Genomic DNA, 13,134 nt, shown 5'->3' with positions numbered 1-13,134 from the left:
AAAGACATTTGTCACTTCCTGATTAAGGCAATGGGGGTGCTTTATGTCTTTTCCTGATGTAGAGAATCTGCAGACACATTTTGAAATGAAAGAGTCACCAAGTTGTTAAATCTCTATCTGCTTAAGTCTTGGAGTAGATGTGTAGATCAGAGTCTCCAGCTGATTGGTGTTAGACATAAATCATAAATGAGAGATCCATTTGTTCTATTAAGCTTTTCTGAGTCTTCAGGATGGATTTTTTAGTATGTCAGACATAGACTGACACAGCTTGTCATTCTCCTCCAAACTGTACAATGGGAATCTAAAAATGTATTGAGAGGTTGATAGAAGGGAATAAATATTTTTGGAAAATGTTACATCTATGCTCTTCAGTTTCTTCCTTTTAACAGTAGGGCTGGAATATAGAATAGGCTATCTATCCCCAGACACCAGTTAGGTGAGTGGTTTTCCTACCGTTTTACTTCAGAAAACCATTCAAAATTCCCTAGCATTTGAGGAATATAAGGACTAGAACCTAACTCATACTGAAAATAAAAATATTTAAAGGCAAGAAGCTGGCTGAAGAGGCGCCCAGTTGTAGAGTGGGAGGAAAGAATTGCAGAGGAAATAAACATCTCCTTCACCACACCTGAGGAAAAGTCAAGTATATCCTATGGAGTAGAGATACAAAACCTACAGAAGGGAGCCAAAATTGAGTCTTGAAAGTGGTCCTACTCCAGTTGTCCAGTCGGGGGTGAGAGATAATCCTAACAGAAATAATTTCTGAGGTAGAAGAGTGGGATTTAGTAATCAAGAACCACATTGCAAGGGCTATCAATGGGAGACATATCCTGAATCAAAAAACTAAATATTTATCCTGCATAATGTAGGTGGAGTTTGTCTAACAATAATCACAAAACTCCTTACTGGAAAAAGAATGAGCTTTAAAATTTGAATTCAAGATTAAAACTGTTATACAGATTGGATTGCATTTAAGAACAACTCAATAGAATGGATATAAAAAGGAAATAGTGGCAAAGAATAAATGTACTTCTGCTTATAATTTACTGAGTCAATGCCTTTAATTAATTACTTACAGTGACACAGGAGCATTTGTTATGCATAAAAATTGCAAATAATTTGTAAGACTGAAAGTAGCCATAAAAAGCTATATGTATAAATGTATACATACTAGCTAAGGAGTATATAGGTGGAAGTGGAGCACATGATCAGATTTGCCTTTTAGAACATCATTCTTTAAGAAGTATGAGGTAAAATTGAAAGAAGTTGTATCTCAAAATAGAATGACTAGTCAGAAGGCTATTGCAATTTTCTAAGCAAGAGCTACAAGAGCCAAAACTAAGTTAAAATTTTTGAATTAGAAAGAAAGAGAAAATTCAGGCAGTATTTGAGAGGCAGAAGACGTGGCTTGATTATCAATTATATATAGAAGATTTGAGCTCATACCAAGAATTCTGTCTTAAGATGTTTACTAGATTGAAGAACATCTATGGAGAAGAAATGTGGGTAGAAGGAGAATTCAGTTTGTATTTGATTTGTGGTGCTGGAGTTGCCCCTGGGATGCTCAGGTGGAGCTAGGTATACAGATTAGAAGTTCAAGGGAAAATTCAAGACAGTGATAAAAGTTGAAAATGTAATTGCATTTGTTTTTATCTACCAAAGGTATGGATGTCATAAGACATAGTTCTAATGAGATATAATTGGAAATTCACTGGGTAAGGGATTCAGGAAAGTGTAATTGATTGAGAAAGATAGTTGCCATTTCCTTTGCCATTCTGCCCTTTGCTACTTCCTCTTTCCTTCTAATACCTGGAATGAGATCATAAGACCTGCAGGTACAGCAGCTATTTTGTATCCATTGGCAACAGAAGATGGACAATAGCCTGCAAGTTGGGCTTAGGAGAAAAGAAAAATGGAAAGAGACATAAGCTCTGTTGATATCACTAAAATACTCTAGACTGATTAACTCAGTGTTTCTTCTTTACAGGATAAACAAATCCATAAGAAATTAATCCTTTATTGATGAGATTATTGATGAGATAAATAAATATATAAGTACTTAATCCATTATTGACGAGATCTTATGTTGTTGAGAGAGGAATATAGCCAAAACTAATATAGGAGTTATTAACTCTTAGATAGTAGTTGAACAAGATCATGACTGTAAATGCCTAAGACACTGAACTAAATATTTGGGAGCTATTAACTTACTTGTGACATTCTACACATGTTGAGTTGCTATATGTGTTGGTTTATTCTCACTCTGCTATAAAAATACACCTGAGAATGGGTAATTTATAAAGAAAAGAGGTTTTATTGTCTCACAGTTCTATGGGTTATAGAGGCTTCTGCTTCTGGGGAGGCCTCGGGAAACTTATAATCATTATAGAAGGTGAAGGGGAAACAATCACATCTTCAAATCGCCAGCAAGAGAGAGAGAGCAAAGGGCAGGGGGAAAGTACGACACACTTTCAAACAACCAGATCTCATGATAACTCACTATCCTGAGAACAACAAATGGGAAATCCACCTCCATGATCTAATCACTTCCCACCAGGTCCCTTCCCCAACATTGGAGATTACAATTCAACATGAGATTTGGGTGGGGACACAGAGCTAAACCATATAATTCCGCCACAGCCCCTCCCAAATCTCATGTCCTTATCACATTTCAAAACACAATCATGCCTTTCCAACAGTCCCCCCAAATCTTAACTCATTCTGGAATTAACTCAAAAGTCTGAATCCAAAATCTTATCTGAGACTAGGCAAGTCCCTTCTGCCTATAAGCCTGTAAATTCAAAACCAAGTTACTTCCAAGATACAATGGGGGTACAGGCATTGGGTAAATATTCCATTTCTCAAACAGAGAAATTTGCCAAAACAAAGGGGCTACAGGCCCCATGCAACTCTGAAACCCAAGAAGACAATTATTAAATCTTAAAGCTCCAAAATAATCTCTTTTGGCTCCATGTCTCACATCCATGCAACACGGATGCAAGGGATGGGCTCCCAAAGCCAGGGGCAGCTCTATCCCTGTGGCTCTGCAGGGTGCAGCCCTCTTGGTTGCTTTCACAGGCTGGTGTTGAGTGCCTGTGGCTTTTCCAGGCACATGATACAAGCTGTTGGTGGATCTACCTTTCTGGGGTCTAGAGGAAAGTGGCTCTCTTTTCATAGCCTCACTAGGGAGTGTCCCAGTGGAGATTCTATGTTGAGACTCCAACTCCTCATTTCCCCTCCTCACTGCCCTAGTAGAGGTTCTCCATGAGGGCTCCACTCCTGCAGAAGACTTCTGCCTAGACATCCATGTGTTTTCACACATCCTCTGAAATCTAGGCAAAGGATCCCAAGCCTCAACTCTTGCCCTCTGTGAACTCACAGGCTTAACACCACGTGGAAGCTGCCAAGGTTTTTGGCTTGCACCATTTGGAGCAGTGGCTTGAGACATATCTGGGGTCTTTTTAGCTACAGTTGGAACTGGAAGGACTGGGATGCAGGGCTCCATGTTTTGAGACTATACAGAACAGCAAGGCCCTGGGCCTGGCCCACAAAACCATTTTCCCCCAATTTCCTCCCAAGAAAATAGGTTTTTCTTTTCTACCACATGGTCAGTCTGCAAATTTTCCAAACTTTTACGCTTTGCTGTCCTTTTAAATATAAGTTCTAATTCACATTTCTCTGATGGCGAGTGATGATGAGCATTTTTTCATGTGTCTGTTGGCTGTATGAATGTCTTCTTTTGAGAAATGTCTGTTCATATCCTTTGCCCACTTTTTGATGGGGTTGTTTGTTTTATTCTTGTAAATTTGTTTGAGTTCTTTTAGGTTCTGGATAGTAGCCCCTTGTCAGATGAGTAGATTGCAAAAATTTTCTCCCATTCTGTAGGCTGTCTGTTCACTCTGATAGTAGTTTCTTTTGCTGTGCAGAAACTCTTTAGTTTCATGAGATCCCATTTGTCAATTTTGGCTTTTGTTGCCATTGCTTTTGGTGTTTTAGACATGAAGTCCTTGCCCATGCCTATGTCCTAAATGGTATTACCTAGGTTTTCTTCTAGGGTTTTTATGGTTTTAGGTCTAACATTTAAGTCTCTAATCCATCTTGAATTAATTTTTGCCATCAGAGGAATGCAATCAAAACCACAATGAGATACCATCTCACACCAGTTAGAATGGCAATCATTAAAAAGTCAGGAAACAACAGGTGCTGGAGAGGATGTGGAGAAATAGGAACACTTTTACTCTGTTGGTGGGATTGTAAACTAGTTCAACCATTGTGGAAAACAGTGTGGCAATTCCTCAAGGATCTAGGACTAGAAATACCATTTGACCCAGCCATCCCATTACTGGGTATATACCCACAGGATTATAAATCATGCTGCTATAAAGACACATGCACACATATGTTTACTGAGGCACTATTCACAACAGCAAAGACTTGGAATCAACCCAAATGTCCATCAGTGACAGACTGGATTAAGAAAATGTGGCACATATACACCATGGAATACTATGTAGCCATAAAAAAGGATGAGTTTGTGTCCTTTGTAGGGACATGGATGTAGCGGGAAACCATAATTCTCAGCAAACTATCACAAGAACAGAAAAACAAACACCGCATGTTCTCATTCATAGGTGGGAATTGAACAATGAGATCACTTGAACACAGGAAGGGAAACATCACACACCAGGGCCTATTGTGGGGAGGGGGGAGTGGGGAGGAGGAAGGGATAGCATTAGGAGATATACCTAATGTAAATGATGAGTTAATGGGTGCAGCACACCAACATGGCAGATATATACATATGTAACAAACCTGCACGTTGTGCACATGTACCCTAGAACTTAAAGTATAATAAATATATATATATACACACACATATATGTATGTTCTAGTTTCAGATAATCTATTTGTGCACACATATGAATGTAGGCTGTTAGAAGCAGCCAGGCCAAGTTTTGAATGCTTTGCTGCTTAGAAGTTTCTTCTTCCTGATAACCTCGTTCATCTCTCTAAAGTTTAAACTTCCACAGATCCCTAGAGTAGGGGGACAATGCTGCATGTCTTTTCGCTAAAGCATAGCAACAATGACATTTACTCGTTTTCAATAAGTTTCTCGTCTCCATCTGAGACCTCCTCAGTCTGGACTTCACTGTCCATATCACTATCAGCATTTGGTCATGACTATTCTACAATTCTCTAGGAAGTTCCAAACTTGCCCTCATCTTCCTGTCTTCTTCTGAGCCCTTCAAACTGTTCAACCTCTGCCTATTACTCAGTTCCACAGTTGCTTCTACATATTCAGGTATCTTTATAGCAATGCCCCACTTCTCTGGTATCAATTTTCTGTATGAGTTTATTCTCATATTTCTATAAAAACATATCTGAAAATGGGTAATTTATAAAGAATAGGGGTTTAATTGGCTTGTGCTTCTGTGGGCTGTACAGGCTTGTGCTCTTGGGGAGGCCTTAGGAAACTTATAATCATGGTTAAAGGTAAAGAGGAAGAAAGTACATCTTCACATGGCTAGCAGGAGAGAGAGAGCAAAGATGGAGAAGTGCTACACACTTTCAAACAAACAAATCTCTGGAGAACTCACTCACTATCACAAGAAAAAGAAGCAGGAAATTTCACCCCAAGATTCAGTCATCTCCCACCTGGTCCCTCCCTGAACATTGGAGATTGCAATTCATCATGCAATTTGGGTGGGGACAGAGTCAAACCATATTACCATGTAAGCCAAAAAATATCAGTGTTGTGTCATAATGGAGCAAATGAACAATTAAAGCAAATAAGCCTGAGAAGTCAAGCAAGATTGCACTAGTCATTTATTAGTTTACTAAATTCATTCCACAGTAGTGTGTCAGGCACTCAAAGCTCAGTGAGTGGACCCCTTGGGGGCAGCTGCAAGTGGCAAAAATTTTTCTACATGGATTCTCTTAGTCATTGTGGTTGTCTTATTGGTGAGTTTGTTAAAATATACTCCTACTCTCTTTGTTTTTATGTCATATTCTCTTAACTTCATAACTTCTGGGGATTTCTTAGTCTTGAAGTGAAGCTTCATTGCCATATGTGCTTCAATTTCACGGAAGCAACATAAGCTGTCTCTGTTTGCAAGAGAAAAGGTACCTGTGGGAGGATTAACCATCTTATGGGTTAAATTTTGTCCTCCCCAAATTCATATGTTAAAGTCCTAATCCACAGCACCTCAGAATGTGACCTTATTTAAAATAGGATCATTGAAAATTTAATAAGTTAAGTGTAGATGAGTCATGCTGGAGTGAAATGGACCTCTAATCCATTATTACTGGTGTCCTTATAATGGGGAGAAGTTTAGACATAGACACACACACATACACACACACACACACACACACACAGAATGCCATGTGAGAATAAAGGCAGAGATTAGGACAATGTTCATTTATGCCAAGTGTATTAGCCCATTTTCACACTGCTGATAGATGTATTTGAGACTGGGCAATATATAAAAGAAAGAGGTTTATTGGACTTACAGTTCCATGTGGCTGGGGAGGCCTCACAATCATGGTGGAAGGAGAAAGCATGTCTCACATGGTGGCAGACAAGAGAAGAGAGCTTGTGCAAGAAAACTCCCCTTTTTGAAACCATCAGCTCTCATGAGACTTATTCACTATCATGAAAACAGCATGGGAAAGACCTGCCCCCATTGTTCAATTAATTCCCACTGGGTCCCTCCCAAAACATGTGGGAATTCACGATGAGATTTGGGTGGGGCCACAGCCAAACCATATCATTTTATCACTGGCTCCTCCCAAATCTCATGTGCTTACACTTCAAAACCAATCAGGCCTTCCCAGAATTAACTCAAAAGTCCACAGTCCAAAGTCTCATCTGAGACAAGGCAAGTCCCTTCTGCCTATGAGCCTGTAAAACAAAAGCAAGTTAGTTACTTCCTAGATACAATGGGGGTATAGGTGTTGGGTAAATGCAGCTGTTCCAAATGGGAAAAAATGGCCAAAACAAAGGGGCGACAGGCTACATGCAAATTTGAAATCCAGCAGAGCAGCCAAATCTTAAAGCTCTAAAATGATCTCTTTTGACTCCATGTCTCACATCCAGGTCACACTGATGCAAGAGGTGGGCTTCTATAGTTTTGGACAGCTCCATCTCTCTGGCTTTGCAGGGTACAACCTCTCTCCCGGGTGTTTTCATGGGCTGCCATTGAGTGTCTGCAACTTTTCCAGGTGCATGGTGCAAGCTGTCAGTGGATCTACTATTCTGGGGTCTGGAGGACAGTGGCCCCCTTATCAGAGCTCCACTAGGTGGTGCACCAGTAGGGACTCTGTGTGGGGGCTTTGACCCCACATTTCCCTTCTTCACTACCCTAGCAGAGGTTCTCCATGAGGGACCTGCAGCAAACTGCTGCCTGGGCATCCAGGCATTTTCATATATCTTCTGAAATCTAGACAGGGGTTCCCAACTCTCAGTTCTTAACTTCTGTACACTTGCAGGGTCAACACCATGTGAAAGCTGCCATGGTATGGGGCTTGCACCCTCTTAAGCAACAGCCAGAGCTGTACCATGGCTGGAGCAGCTGGGATGCAGGGTACCAAGTCCCTAGACTGTACACAGCAGAGCGACCTTGGGCCTGGCCCTTGAAACCATTTTTCCCTCCTAAACTTTGGGATGTTTGATGGGAGGGGTTACCACAAAGATCTCTAACACATCCTGGAAATATTTTTTCTGCTGTCTTGGTGATTGACATTTGGTTCCTCATTACTTATGCAAATTTCTGCAGCTGGCTTGAATTTCTCCTCAGAAAATGGGATTTTCTTTTCTATCACATTCTTGGGCTGCAAATTTTCCAAATTTTTATGCCCTGTTTCTCTTTTAAAACTGAATGCCTTTAACAGCACTAAAGTCACCTCTTGAATGTTTTCCTGTTTAGAAATTTCTTCTGCCAGATACCCTAAATCATCTCTCTCAGATTCAAAGTTCCACAAATCTCTAAGGCAGGGGCAAAATGCTGCCACCTTCTTCATTAAACTAAACAAGAGTCACCTTTTCTCCAGTTCCCAGCAAGTTCCTCATATCCAAATGAGATCACCTCAGCCTGGACCTTATTGTTTATATCACTATCAGCACGTTTGTCAAAGCCATTCAACAAATCTCCAGGAAGTTTCCAACTTTCCCACATTTTCCTGTCTTCTTCAGAGCCCTCCAAACTGTTCCAACCTCTGCTTGTTACTCAGTTCCAAAGTTGCTTCTACATTTTCTTTTTAGCTATGCCCCAGTCCTGGTACCAATTTACTGTATTAGTCCATTTTCATGCTGCTGATAAAGAGATACCCAAGACTGGGCAATTTACAAAAGAAAGAGGTTTATTAGACTTACAGTTCCACATGGCTGAGGAAGTCTCACAATCATGGCGGAAGGTGAAAGGCACATCTCACATGGCAGCAGACAAGAGAAGAGAATTTGTGCAGGGAAACACCCTTTCAAAAACCATCAGATCTCATGAGACTTATTCATTATCACAAGAACAACATGGGAAAGACCTGCTCCCATGACTCAATTACCTCCCACAGGGTCGCTCTCCCACAACACATGGGAATTCAAGATGAGATTTGGGTGGCGACACAGCCAAACCATATCACCAAGGAGCATAATAGAATTCCAGAAAAACACCAGGAGCTATGGGAGAGACATGAAAAAAAAGTTCCCCTCACAGCCCTCCGAAGGAACCCACCTGCAGACACCATGATCATAGGCTTATAGTCTCCATATCCAAGAGCAAATAAATTTCTGTTGTCCAAGCCATTCAGTTTGTGATACTTTGTTATTGCAACTCTAACAAACTAATACAGAGGCTTTAGTTTCTTTCCCTTGATATTGAAATATTCTTCCTATTCTTTACTTTTGCTTTTCTTTTTCTTCCCAGAGTCCCAGGATTTCTTGGGATTTTCCTTTCTAATCAATCTTCCAAGGAATATTCTGTTTAGGGGCCCACGTTGCACTGCATTTATATTTCAAAACCAAAGTCCATTAATGGTTTTCCTCTTGATGACTAAGTTGGAAAGGTTGATTTAATCCATTCTTTAAAGTGTAATTCAACATTTATTTATGTCTCTACTCATTCTACTGGATTCTCAGAGTGTGTAAAAATGAACTGCTGTAGAGGTTGTATGGTTTTGATGAAACATTTATACTCAGAATTAAAAAGGATAGTTTCAATACTATCCCTTTCCTATTTAAAGCAGGTAAGAGTGTATTTAGTTATCATCAGCTTAAACTGAACAGAGGGTACATTCTAGAAGAAGCTTGGTAGAGGGGTGTGGGAGGGGAAGTTTGTGTTACATTTTGGAGTTTATGATGAGTATTGATTTAGGTCATAGAGAGCTAGACACAATTTGGAAAGGATGAGAACAGAAGTTTAAAAGTGTGATATCACTATACTTTATGCCAAGTAAGGATATTCCGTCCTCTTTAGAGAACAGTATGACTGAAAGAGGGGTTCAGCCAGTGGTCATCTGCATCAGAGCAATACCAAAAACAACCAGGATTTGCACACACTGTACAGGGCCCAGCCAGGCCACAGAAACATCTTCGCCTATTTTTATATGGATGCCTACACCATGCACAGAGCCATATTAAAGGAAAATAAATGACAACCTATGTCTGCTGTAGTTTAACACAATTCAAGCCACATTTATTAATGCTTCTGAATGGCATATATGGTGCCAGTAGTGTGAATATGAATAAGGCTTGGGCCATGCCTTATTCTGTTCACAGTCTGGTGAGGAAGATCAAAAAGTCATCATGGAATATGTCAGACTTGACAATATATCAAGAACATGGATCAAATCATATTGGTCTTTACATTCTCAATACTTACAATAATACTGTGGGGGGAGTATTATTATGCCAAGTACTCAGATGAGAACATAAGGGTCACACAGCTGCCAAATGTCAGAGAGGAGATTTGAGCTATTAGCCCATCACTATATAATCTTCCTTGAAACTGAAATGGGGGGAGTCTGATGGTTTGTAGCCAGGGAAATGGTGTGCTCTGGCTTGTTTTCAGCTAGGTGGAAAAAAAAAATGGAGGGTGGCAACTTTCTACCAAGACTATCTAAGCCAAATCCACAATCAACTCAGAAAACACACATCTCTGATACTCTAATTCTATTAAATTGGTTTGAAGGAAGGTATTTGGTTTATAAATGCTGAACATACAAACTTTTGGTACCATTGAATGTAGAAATAATCCATATAGAAAATACATGTATTCATAAGTATTTTAAGTTAATATAGGCCCATGGACATACATCTGGAAGTAGGATTTTTAATACAGTTTGCCTTGTTTTGTGCCATTACCCCATAGGGCTTAATTCCAAAATCAGGCAACCAAAAAACACGTAAGGATTGAAGTACCATTTTTTAATGGAGGTTCTAACAAAAAGTAGGACTTTCAAAGTCTGTATTCTCAAACACAACATTTTACCTTCTAAAAGAGCCCTAGAGTTTAATGTCTTAAGTTTCATTTTGAAATAATTACTGTTCTGTGCTTTTATTCACAGACAAGAATGCTCATATTGATAAGTGGCAATTCAAGAGGTCATTTGGCTTCTGGATGTCAAAAGCTGCAAAAGGAACATATTTTGAAGTGCTTTCAAAATGTTAGTAATGACACTCTCTGCCTTTCACCTTCAGTTTGCCATGAAGTCAAATGTATTATTCCAGCTGAGCAACTTCCTACAAGTCTTCACAGCTCACCCAGACCCTCAACAATCATAGGAACACAACAGGTATTGGAAATAATTAGAGGTGAAGAAAATGAGAAATCTTTTTAAATGCACTTGTAGCAACACTACAACGTGAGTGGTGACTAGACCTTTCCCAACAGCCAAATGTTATTGTTCTAGTTACTTCTTTCAGAAATTATGTTCATATTCTGTTTTGTCTATATTGTTCCCAGGGTAAGGAAAAAATAATACTATATGGACACTTTTTCACATATCCTCCTGTTTCCCCTAAAAGACAGTTGATTTTAAAGTTGTATTATTATTTCTTATACTGTTGCTGTTACTATTGTTATTGGTAATGAAACACACCGTTAATCTGACACCCTTTAAAATCACACCTGGTAAGGATTTGCAGACATATGTGGAAAGACACAGTGGCTCAAAATTTCTATGACTGTGCAGTAAGCACTAGTAATCTCTAGTCAGGGGACTGGTGGGTGAAAGGAAGAACTTGCAATGAAATCTGTGTTATCAGTCACTATTTTCCTTAAGAGAAAGAAACAAATGAAACCATGAAAAGAATGACAGCAATGTGTTACTATTTTTTTGTCAGTTTAATAGTATTTTGGCCCTATAAAGAAAACTGTGGCCACTAAAGTTTCATTTCCACAAAGAGAAAGACAGCATTTCCTGGGACACGAATCCTGGAGGAATAATTCCTTGGGATAATAATAGGTATTATAATGAAAAAACATATGAGAAGTTATTGTAAAGGTTTAAACAAAATTAAATGGATCTCACTGGGACAGAACTTCTCAGAGTTTTTAATATACTAATATGCATTATGACACTTCAAGAAGAGGATTTAGTATGTAGCATTTCTAAAATTCATCTTTTTTATGGAGGATGCTTCAAGATCATTGTTCTTCAAAACATATTAGTGCTCATAACAGAAGATATTTCATTTTGGTATAAGAAATGACTTTACACCATCTCTTGAATCAAAGTTGTTACACCGTTGATATAATTGAGATTTACTTTGGCTATTGGCATATCAGATTTTTTCGTATTCTTTTCAGAATCTTTATAGACTAATGTCTCATTCAAATGCAGAAGGTAGAAGACATAGCAGCTGGTTGTGTCTTTATTTAGCTGGCTGCACCATAAGTTTTATTGTATCTACAAAGAGAGTTTATAAATATCTAAAAGGTTGCTATGGTCTTTTGCTAGCAATGGCCCCTGAGGGAAGGACAAGAAATAATTAAAGCAGGAGGTTTAGGAGAAATCATTTTAAAAGGCAGATCAGTTTACTGAAGGACCATGTGCACTCTGCCAGTAAGGGAGGGTTGTAGTTCCATGTAACTTGCTTTGACATCTTATGAGTGTTCTTACACTATATTTTTAGATGAAAGTTTTGTGTTGGGTGATGTGTTCAAACAAAACATATGGAACACGTGGCAATTGGTTAAAATTTGTGACAGGAAGGTCGACATTTTTAAAGAAGTCCTACCAACAGATTGGAACCCCAATGATTTCAAAGAATTGTTGCAAAATAAAAGAGAAGACTCTTGTTACATGATGACCTTCTCCCTTAAAACCTCATTACGAGTAGATCTTCTTTCAGCTTTCCAGGAGATGGTATGTATGCTATCAAAGACATTAGGAATTCAAAAGTTGATGTGTTCCCAAGTAGTAACAATTTCCCAGGGAAATATTCCCAGAGTAAGCATCTCCTTGCCCAATGCATTCCACAAAGCATCTTTAGAGGCTTTTAAAATTGTATTCCAAGGTTTTTGATTAAATGGCCATGTAGAGTGTTGAAATCACTTTAAAAGGGTGAGAGGCTAAAGAATAATTTCGTAACTTAGAATCCAGGCCTCCTGGGAATAAATGTTTCCTTGATACAGTCTTCATTCTTCTAAAGCGATTTATTGCATTTAGTGTATCTGGGAAAGCATGTGAAATATTTAAATCAGTTTTACAGTATATTAATACTCTTCTTTCATACTCTTTGCATTTGAGAAGAAAGATACTCAGTATTTTAATTTATTTTTTGCTTCTCTTGTACATGAGGCATATTTCAGAGGCTTTTCTCCCCCAGAATCTTTACTATTTACAGACAGATCTGCTCAATATTTTATGCTCAACAATATATGGTCACTGGCTCCCAATCTGTAATCAACCATTTTTTCTAAGCATAGAATACAAGAAAATTATAAAATATATGTCATGAACTTACTGGGTAGAATATCAGTAAAACTCAACAATGACAAAAAAAAATCAGGCTTAGATTTTTAGAATGTGAGAATTAGAAAGGAAATTTGATATTAGGTAGTTCAACTATCATTACACAGCAAGAAAACTGAACTTTCCTGAGATTAAATGAGTCTTCAGCAAAAAATTACAGTT

This window comes from Macaca thibetana, chromosome 11 (assembly GCF_024542745.1).
Source record: "Macaca thibetana thibetana isolate TM-01 chromosome 11, ASM2454274v1, whole genome shotgun sequence".
In the NCBI taxonomy this organism is placed as follows: Eukaryota; Metazoa; Chordata; class Mammalia; order Primates; family Cercopithecidae; genus Macaca; species Macaca thibetana.
Note: the sequence above shows the minus strand (reverse complement) of the source record.